Source organism: Cavia porcellus, unplaced genomic scaffold, assembly GCF_034190915.1.
Source record: "Cavia porcellus strain 051 isolate PalLab524CR breed Dunkin Hartley unplaced genomic scaffold, mCavPor4.1 scaffold_8, whole genome shotgun sequence".
NCBI lineage: Eukaryota > Metazoa > Chordata > Mammalia > Rodentia > Caviidae > Cavia > Cavia porcellus.
The window spans coordinates 83,648,534-83,659,338 of record NW_026947491.1 but is presented as its reverse complement, the minus strand read 5'-3'; the positions used below and the strand labels follow the sequence as shown (position 1 = coordinate 83,659,338).

The window sequence follows — 10,805 nt, the reverse complement described above, 5'->3', positions numbered from 1 at the left end:
TGGTCCCCCCATCAGACTGTACCATGTATTTTTTATGTGTCTGTCTTCCCCACCAGATTCAGAGTTCCTTGAGGAGCTGTTTTTGTATCTTTAGTGTCTTGCATATTTTGCACCATGTAATAAATTCTACAAAACTTACTGTATCACTTAAACGGATGGGGTTATAAAATTACTCCAAGTGTTTAATCATAATGTGCCTGGTACAAAGCTTATATACATCCTGATGGTGGATCCCAAGTCTCGCGTGCTTTAGTTTGAAACTGTTTGCTCTCGCTGAATTCTCAGATGGAAAGGAAAAACTGGTCACCCTGCTCTGATCTCTGTCACAATTAGACCAGGGGTGGCTGCTGGGCAACCAGTGAGTAAAGGATCTGTTCCTAGTCACTGTTAGAAATCAGTATGGAACTCGAGGAACTTGGTGGATCTACCAACATTTAACATACCCTACCTCCACCCATTGTAACGATTTGAACTGGCATTGACAGAAACAAGACAATTTACTGCACAGAACTGTAACCCTTAAAAAAAAAAAAAAAAACTGGGCAAAGAGCTGTCGTTAAGTGGTATTTGTAAGAAGAAAAAAAAAACACAAATAAAGGCAGTTAAAACAGCTTGAACCTAAAGGCTTGGAAATCATTTTGGTCCTCTTTCCTAGTAATGGACTCACTATGGATAAGCATAGCAGGCACAGTATCCCCCCACCCACTGTTTCCCACACAACGTACAGTCCAGATACTTAAGCATCAAAGCTCCATATCTGCTTTGGAAAACTACTGCTACAATTCTGCCTCAAGGTTCTCTTTCTTGATTTTAATTTATACATCATATATGCATTTTGGGGGTTAATCAAAGGGAGAAAGGCAGACAAGGGAAGCTAAAATGTCATTATGAACTGATACACATACCTGGAGCTTGCTAAGCATATTATACAAAATCCATCAAAAAAAATGTAGACACACTTCAGGAAAAGAAAATCTTGCATATAAGGTACATGTTCTCCTTATTTAATGCCTGCAGACTCTTATCTATGGGTAGCCCTAAAGGATGTCTTATAACTCAGAAACCCCGCTACACTGCCAGCCCTTAGAAGAATAAACTGAAAATGCATATGCACCAATCTCAATGGACACTGTGACCAAAGTTACCCAAGCAGCTGTTCACTGTACTAATAAATGTCTGAATGCTAACAGCCACCACTTTGATCATCTCTTGTAATTGTAGAGACCCAGGGTAACTTGTATTAATCTCATGATGTCTCAATAAATTTAGTATTAAAATATTTATATAAGTGTTTCGTTGCCTTCAGTGTGTATATATTTTTTTCTTTTTTGGAAGACACTGTATACACCACCTATATACTACCTTCCCAACAAGTTCACTTGGTAGGCATAGTTAGACTTAAGCATAGCTTTAAACCAAGTCCTCTCTGGTTCTAAATCTAGTATTCTTTTCATAAATCATATTGTTCTCATTTCTAATAACAGTCGTAAGAACAAAACTTCAAAGGTAGAAGTGTATCACATCACTCATTCATTCATTCAACATTTACTCAACAGCTACTCTCATCAGGTACTACACTGTCCTTCGAGCATGTAAGCATAAATAAGTTCTACCAAATGACTCCAACTTGTTCCCAGTCAGTGGGAAAGAATCATAAAAACAAGTAACTTGGTTTATTCTCTTTTGCCTCCGCTGTCTTAGGCTGCACCTTCCCACTGTTTTTGCTGCCTCTGTATGAATTTCCAAATCTTAGAGTTGTTTTCTTGTTCTTTATTTAAATATTAGTACAAGATGAGAAACCTGCACCGTTTCATAAGCTGCCTTCACTGCTAAAATCATGAGCTAGAGGGAAGTGAAACGAAACAAACCATAAGCACTTAAACTTTCTCATGCTGCGATGGGTCCCACACTGCCAGAGCTGCATTCATTCATTTATTCACGTATTTTGGAGAGCTGACAGGAGACACAGTGCCAGCTGGGCAGTGCTAGGAACAGCAGAAGTAGGAGCTTCCCCTCCTCTAGGGGAGGGTAGCAGCTGGAGTACATGATGCCTCTGAGGCCAGCACTTCTAGGAGAGGTCCCCAGAGGCAGCTGGGAAGGTAGGCTGCAGTGGCCAGATGACACAAGGCACTGGCGGTGCCATTCTGGGTTTCAGGTCTCACCAGAAGGTCAATGGGAAGAAATGCAAAGCTTCCCACACAAAGCTTTGCAACTTTCTTCCAAACTCTCTTAGCGACCTGTGACTGGGATACTAAGAAAAACAATGTGAAATGTTTCAGTGCTGAAAAACACATTTAGAACAGAAAGCAGAGTATCCTAGATCAAAGGATGCTAAAATAAGAATGAAAAACAATGGGTTCTATTCGTGACACTATTGCCCTGGGTAGACAAGCAATTCAATCTGAAAATGACTCCATTTCCTCATCTAGCAAAAGAAAATAATCAGAAACTCAAAACTTGGATTCTGGTTTTAAAAGACTGATAACCTAACATTTAGAAACGCTTTGATTCTCTAAAATGTAAGCTGTTTGAGGGGAGCCTTTATGGATTTTGCTCAGTGCTGTACTTAGCACCTAGAAGATGGATGGATGATAGATGGGTGGATGGATGGAAGGAAAAGGAGGAGGCAGACAAACATGCATTACATCAGGCACCACACTGACAAACATAAAGCACACGGTACAGTGTAGAAGCGGAAGGGGGGTCTTGCCAGGCAGCAGGCGCGGGCACCTCCAGAGCTATTCCAGAGAGCTGGCTGCTTAGCTGGCCAGCGCTGTCAGAGGGCTGTGGCGGCCACCTCTTCAGTATACTGAGTGAGAGGGACAATTAGGAGACGGGAAGCCACTGCCCTGCAAGCCTCTTCTTCACAGACTGGTCTCTAACAAGCACCCGAGGCCAGGCGCAGGTACACATCCCTCCCCGATGCAGTTCAGATGTGGACTAAACTCATTAGTGTGTCAATGCAGCGTTCTACGTTTCTATATGACTCCATAAACTTGTCTTATATTGCGTGGACTTAACTTTCTTAAAGATTTATACAATGAAATATGAAAACAGGTAAGAGAAAATCCAAAAACATTAATTTTTTAAATACTAGCCTGATAGCAACAATGCTGGAAACCATTTGTTGAATAGCTACTTTGATCCTGGCATGGAATTTTTTTTTTAATCTCAGAAGAGATTCTACTTTTTAACACCAAGTACATTCACTAGAAAAGAAGAAAGTTAATAAATATCCTCATATCTTTCCTTGAGAAATTAAAAATAAAAGACCAAAAACAAATAGAAGAAAATAATAAAGATCAGAAAACACAATCCCTTTTCAAACTGCCATTTGCCCAAGTTTAAAGAACTGTGAAGGGGCGGAAGTAGGGCTTATATCTAAGATTAATTAATACAGAACACATTCTTTACACCATATACTACTATAAAACTCTTCTAAGAGATTATATACAAGAGCAACTACTTATGGAGCATTCAACATGTGCCAGAAACAGTTACATTCTTCTTTTTAAAATTATCTTAACTATATATGATAACACACACCTATCAGCCTACACCTTGGGAGGCAGAGGCAGAACTATCACAGGTTTCAGGGCGGCTTGTGTTACACAGTGAGTTTAAGAGAGGACTTTTGAGAGGAAGATACTGAAACTTAAAGGCTCAAATTTGTTAGAGCTTATGAAGAAGGTAAGTGGGAAGCCTGGATTGTAATCAAGGGCTGCCTGATTTCATATGCACCCTCTTGCTTGCCATTCAATAGTTCTACTATCCAAATACTAGCAGTGTAACTTGTACAGCTTCGAAACAGAACGGCGAAACAGGACAGGATCAATAAGCCATTTTAACAGTCATTCAAAGTAATAACTGCATTAAGATAACCATCTCTTACGGGCCCATTACTGATCATTTTCTCTGCAGTTGGCATGGTCTTCTGGTCTTTGGAACTATTAAAGCCAGCACTCTCACTATGAGCGTTTTCCTTTTTCATTCGTATGCAACGTAGAAATCTATTTCTAAAGGTATCAGGTCAATCAAATGGAACCCAGATCTGCATCTGAATCTTCAGAGACATTGTCAAAATATACACCACTGACTGCGCCATATTAAAAAGTGTTCTTTAAATAATCAGAACGATGTTCAAAGTCACTGTGTAAATTACTCACAGATCATATAAAATACTGGATTTCACTGTTGTGTAATGAATTTTATAGGTTTTGTAAGATGTTCCCAAAATAATTACCTCCCCATCAGAAATCTTTTTCTTCCTAAACCAGATGATTCCTCAGGCAGATCTTCTCATCTATATTTGCTGAGATAGCTTTTAAAACTTTCATTTTTAAAAAAATTTTTCATTTTTTGGTATCAGGGATTGAACTCATGACCTAGCGCTTGCCAGGAAGGTACTCACACCGCTGAGCTAAATCCCCAAACCCTAAAACTTTCATTTGTAATCAAGGTTGTCAGTCTAGTAAGGAACCTGACCTTACTGGTCTAACAGCTGAACAACAAAAATAGGACTTTCTTACATTTATCAGGAACCTTACTCATGTAATTTTCACATTACCTGGATTTTTAAATCAAATAGCTGGCAAAATATTACTTTCACACAATCAGTGAAAAAGGAGCCCAGCAAATCTTGGAAAAACATACAGGAAATAATGTGTATGTGTGAGTTTGTGCCAGTGTCAACTACTCTCAAAGAATAAAATATAAATACAGGAGGTTCCTAAATACTCCCTGACAAAAGCCAAAAACAAAAAAAGAAAACACAGATCTGGATGGCATCCTTGAAGTTGTGACTTAACCTTCAGGTTTGGATATTCCATCAGTGCGAAAAAATTGTTTTAAAATACTTTTTTTCAACTGTAGAGCACACATACAGTATATAGTTATAGAGCAAAAATAATCAATAGACACTGCAGGAAAAATAGGCAAGATGACAAATCACTTCTATACACCACTGTCACATCGTGCTCCACAGCCTCCTTCAAAGACGTTTTTCCTGGCATAAACACTTGGAGACATCTCCACAACTGATACAGTAGCTCATTGAACTATTTCAGTCTTTTTGCTTTTATAAACAGTGAAATAAACATCTTTTTACTTACCAGTACTTGTCTAATTAGTTCTTTCAGAGGAATTCTTAGAAGTAGAAGCACTAGCTCCAAAGATGTGGCTTTTGATGCATTTTGCCAAATTTTGATACCCAGTGCTTCCAGAAACATCTTACCAGCTGATATTCCCCCAGTGGTGCATGAGACTGCAGGCTTCACACTGGGACCTAGCTACAAATACCCTTTTTACATTTTTGCCAATTCCTTGTCAACCTGAGAGACAAAACAAACGGTAACTTCTGGGTGTCCTGACTGCATTTTCTTAAGTACAGCAATCTGCAGAGGTGCTAAGCCAATGGAGCACCAAAAAGCAGGCGTTTTAGAGGTGGGCAGCATTGTGTTGTAGTAGTGCTTCTAAATGTGTGGTCTAGGACAAGCTACCTTAACTCCCTAAATTGGGCTGTCCCTTTTGCAAAATGTAAATAACTGCACCTGTCTCAATATTTTCTTAAGCACTAGATGTAAAGCCCTTGGCCCAGTGCATGGCAAACTCAGTAAATGTGAGCTGCTAGTAACAGTTGTCATAAGAGTGATGGCGTTCTGCCAGCCTTTTGTGTTGTTTCTCTTGCAAAGTCTTCTTTCATGTCCTTGAACCATTTTTCTGCTGGAGAATTCATGTTTTCTTTGTTAACCTAGAGGAGCTCTTTATAAAGTATGGGTAAGAACCTTTTGGGAACTATATATGCAGCCAATATTTTTTTCAATATTGATATTATCTGTATACTATATTTTTAGTGTTCTTTATTATTTAAAAAAACAAGTTGATTTTCAGATAGTTTAACCTCTTTAAAATTTCTTTAGTTTCTGCTAATAGTGGCCTGCTTACAAAGATCAAAAGACAAGATTATAAAGAATGAGTATATATTTTATGCTACTGCCTTTACAGATTTTTTAAATTTTTTAACAGTAAAATCTTCAACAATAAATTTAAAAATTGCTATTAGGTAGGGATTTTTTTTTTATTGGTACCAGGGATTCGAACTCATGACTGCCTGCTTGCAAGGCAGGTGCTTATGCTGCTGAGCTAAATTCCCAGCCCCTGAGCTAAATCCCCAGCCCTTAGGTAGGGATTTAATGTCATTCTTTTTTCCCTAAATGATTAGTATGTAATCACAACACTTCACAAACTCTTCATAATTGATTTGAAATGTCATATATCCATTAAAGTGCTGGTAATTTTTGACCAGAAATTTTGAAATCAAAAAGCTGTAACCGAAGAGGTTTATTTTTTACAGTGTGATATAAAAATTCATTTTGTGCCAAAATTTGATTGGAGCTAATATGAAGCTATTTCTGGCCCTTATGTAGTCCTATTAATCTGTTCTGCTATATAAATATACTTGAAATATTATGAGATGGTGCTAGATACCCTGAATTCTTAAACATGGGTGGCCCCAATGTGCCAGATACAGATGTAATAAAAAATATATATCATATTTTTCTATTTGGCAAGATAACACTTGCTAATATTTTGATAGGGATTTTTGCATCTAGACTCATGAAGCCTCACTGTTTGTTTTTTGTGGGTACAGAGGACTGAATCCAGGACCTCTGCACTGAGCTGCCCAAGACCCAGTACTAGGTTGTTCATCTCTTTTAACTACATTTCTTTCCCAGATTAGGCTCAAACTTATGACCCTCCCACCTTAGCCCTCAGAATACTGGGGTTACAGGTGTGCCACCATTCCCACCTTGTAATTTTTTTCTTGTGTTCTATCAAGTTTCCTATTTCTATGTCAAGTTTTGCCAGATCATACTGGCTCCCCATTTCTTAGGTTATATACTGTTTGGTTTTTATTTTCTATTGTTTTAGTAGTTGAAGTGATAAAAAATTTTTCATTCTTCACTAATCTCAAGCAATATTTTTTGAACCTTAGAATTATTTTATCAAATTCTATAGAAGAAAAATTATACTGCAAATTGTTGGAACTGCATTAAATTTTAGACTAATATGGACTAAAGAGACAAAGATACATATTTACTACCTTGACTCTTTTTACTAATGAACAAAGTATGTTACTTACTCAGGGATTACTTTATGTGCCCCAATTCTTTTTATGTGTCTCAGTTAAGTTTGGAACTTTTCTTCATACACATCCTGGCCAATTCTGATTAAGCTGATATATTGCTATGTACTTTATAATTGCCTTTATAGTGCAATTCTATTCATATACAGCCTACCATGTTTCATGGTTATCCAATGGAGAGCCTGGTAATATTTGTGGCATAATACTTTTCTGAAGAAGGAATGGAGTACCCAGTGAGCTGAACATCATGATTTCATTTGTTTAACACACATTTATGAAACACAAAATATATAGGAGGCACTCAACATTAACAGTGAGAAGAGGGTACCCAGTCTTAAGGATTCATAGTTCAGGGGAGAAACAAACGAGGAAACAAATAAGCTTTGTGTTAAAGAAAAGCTCAGGAGAGCAGCACCAGGTCTGCCTCCAGGAGTATGGAGGATTGTCAAAAAGGACTTTGAACTGACAGTACAAAAGAACTGACCCTGGAGGAGGGTGCCAGTTGTTACCCTGCAAATGTAGACACATCTAGAAGCTGCACTAAATTCTTGAGAAGTACTGAATGCCATTCTGAATACGCCCTGTCTTCTGGGTCAGGGCATGGCACCAAATCCCTTTGGCTCCTACTTTTCTTGCTGTCTCTGCTGCCCACTGCTGAGCTGTGGAATGGACACTATAGACAAGTCGTGGTGAACCTAGGGCAGTGGCTGCCTGTCATCGCTGAAAGCTCTAGAAGGTTCATCATCAGTGCAATAGGCCAACAAACCACAACTCCTGGAAAGCGTGATCGCTTATTTTAACACGGATGTTATGTGCCAGGAGGAATGATTCCATTTCGCGTTGAAATGATAGCAAGGCAAATCGACACAAAGGTGGTGTACGTCTCCTGAACAATGAACAATGACAACAATGACCCAATCAGCAACCCAGCAAAGCTCGGACAGTCTCTGTTTACAGAAACTGCTTCCTTCCCCTGCCCCCATTTTAATTAAGGAATCATTTCACAGCTAAAGAGCTCTCTGCAGAGTGACCACAGGGAGCTGGACGTGGAAGAAGAGAGAACCAGAATCCAGTCGCTTGTGTTACTCCTGAAGAGATCCCAGGGACCTGTTCAGTTCTTCAATAGCACATCTGATAAGAATTTACCTGTCTTGACCCCTTTTTGCTCAACAGCAACACAAAGGAAAGCACCCCACAAGGCTTAGTGGGAGTGATCTTTTCAATTGCAGAGGTTAAAAGTTTCTTCCACTTGAGCATTATAAATAAGGCAAATTGCACAACAAGATAAGAGTTGTTGCTGAAAGATGCTCACAAAATAAAAGGATCTTTCAAAATCTGAGGATTAATTTCCAGGAATAGAATATAAAGGAGAGCAGTTCCAAGAGCTCTTTTATGTTATTGTGAAACTGAGACTGCCAAATGCCAAAGATGACTCTTTCTGGTACCGTATGCCTTGTGGTGTCTTCTATCTCTTCGACAATAGCTCTGTTCCTTTCTGTTAACTATTCTGCTTAGTACACCATTCTATTATCAAATTTTACAGTTCACAAAATTGTCACTTGTTCTTTCCTGTTACCAAAACTGGAATCTCACCTGGTAAGAGTCATAAAGAAAACCAGTAAGGAAAAAATAATAAACTGGTTCTTCCTGCATTGTCATCTATATATTTATTAAAGTAAGCAAGATTTTTCAGATTGGACATGCTATGTGTTCTACTATACCTTGACTCACTAATATAAAAAGACCTGAAAAAATCAAATATACAGCTAAATGTAAAAATGCAATTATTATCCCAAATAAATAATGCATAGTTGCAAATAGGCCTAACAAAATTGAGAAAGTCATTCCATAGGTATTTATTCTCTGACACTTCACAAGCCACAAAAATAATTGGAGCAGTAGACTTTGCAAACCTCCAGGTTAACCCTAAGAAAACCATGTTCTTCAGTTAATCCTATGTTTGAATAACAGCCCCACGATGTATACCTTGGTGACCCTGGAAAACTTAGCTCTCCTAACTTCTTACCTTAAAAAAATGGGAAAAATATCTACTGTACTGGGAAAGGTTTCTGAGGATTAAGAGAAATATATATATATATATATATATATATATATATATACACATAATGGATGGGATTCTGCATCCAGCTAGTTTCCTATTCAAATTCTCTGCACACTAAATGTCAAATGCTTCCCCTTTCTCATCCCACAATGAACACTTACTATTTAATACATCGGTTTTTTTCAATTACATGCCACATTTTATATTACAATATCCCATTTTCTGCATTATACCACTGTACCACCAGCGGCAGCAATATTTCCCGAAGTCATTCACAAGGGATTTACGTGGGAGGCATGGGCTAAGATTGCATGGGATAGAGGGCATGCGTTTTTAAAGATGGTGGGAGCATCTGTTTCCATTTCTATTGTTTAAATCAATCTGTTTTGTTTTGCTTTTATTTTGAGAACATGCAATGACAACTTGAGGGAATGTGGACTAGCAGGTTACAAACGGGACTCAGAAACCCAGCTGAACACTGCTGGTAATCATGGTGGTCCAAAAGGATTCTATTCTTGGGCTTACATGGTTCCACTTAAAACCAAACTGGACCACTGGCTACAAAAAAAAAAAAAAGCACAGGAAACACTGATATGGCTATCTTTGCTTTTTAATTTTGGAGGTTTCTGTTGACACTTCAGTGGAATCTGTATAACAATTCAATGGAGAACTGCGCATAAAAATAAGTCCGCTCCTTACAGGCACATGTCACATTCATCTGCTCAAAATTCCTTTGTAGGAAAATAAAGTATCAGGGCTGGGGATTTAGCTCAGTGGCATAAGAACCTGCCTTGCAAGCAGGTGGTCGTGGGTTCAATACCCGGTACCGATAAAAGAAAAATAAAGTATCTAAAACTACATAAAAAGAAAATATAAGACAGTGGCAATGAGAGGCAAGGTGCCTTTTCACTTATTGGGAGTAAAGTTTTAACAGTGTTTTCAAACAATATCATGAATGAGAAATATTACCAGTTTACTTTTTCAAAACCAAAAAGTAGAAGGTTAAGAGACCTTTGGTTTCTTGCTCTACAGGAAACAAACTTAGAAGTCACTGCTCTGCCGTAGCAAGTAAAAGGCTGACCGATGTGAAAAGTCAACAACTCTCCTTAGATCCATAAAAGGAGTGTGGTATCAGGAGTGTAAATTACTGCCCCCAAAATTGGAGAAACAGGCAGATACAGACAAAGGCAACATACTGGAACAGAAACTTCATGGGAAAAGTCCCCTGTGCAACTGGCAGCATTCTGAGATATTCCAGAGCTCTCGGGAAAACTGGTTAACCAGAGCCTCAGTGTCCCTTTGAAAGGGAAATCCCCCACTCCAGCTCAGCCAGGCCACTCTCTCCCAACTCAAGTGGAAGAGAGATGCTAAGACACAACCGAGAAGCTCACAGTCCAGAGGCAGAGGCTCCCTGGAAGACTGGTACTTAATCAGAGGACCGTGAAACACGTCTCCTCCTCCCACACACCTTATCTCCACATGGCTGGTGGCCAACCTACAGCAGGCCCTCTGACCTAGTATGCACAGCCGGCTGGGTAAGTTAAAACAACTGCGATCAATATGCTAAAGACTCTAATGGATCGTATACAAGAGAAGATG

General features: G+C 38.7%; 1 protein-coding gene across 10 annotated transcripts in view; it reads right to left on the bottom strand.

The window, feature by feature from the left end:
• The window catches only part of LOC100716104 (suppressor of cytokine signaling 2), a 259,251-nt gene that overhangs the window by 116,649 nt on the left and 131,797 nt on the right, over window positions 1–10,805 (bottom strand). The gene's annotated exons all lie outside the window — the stretch shown is intronic.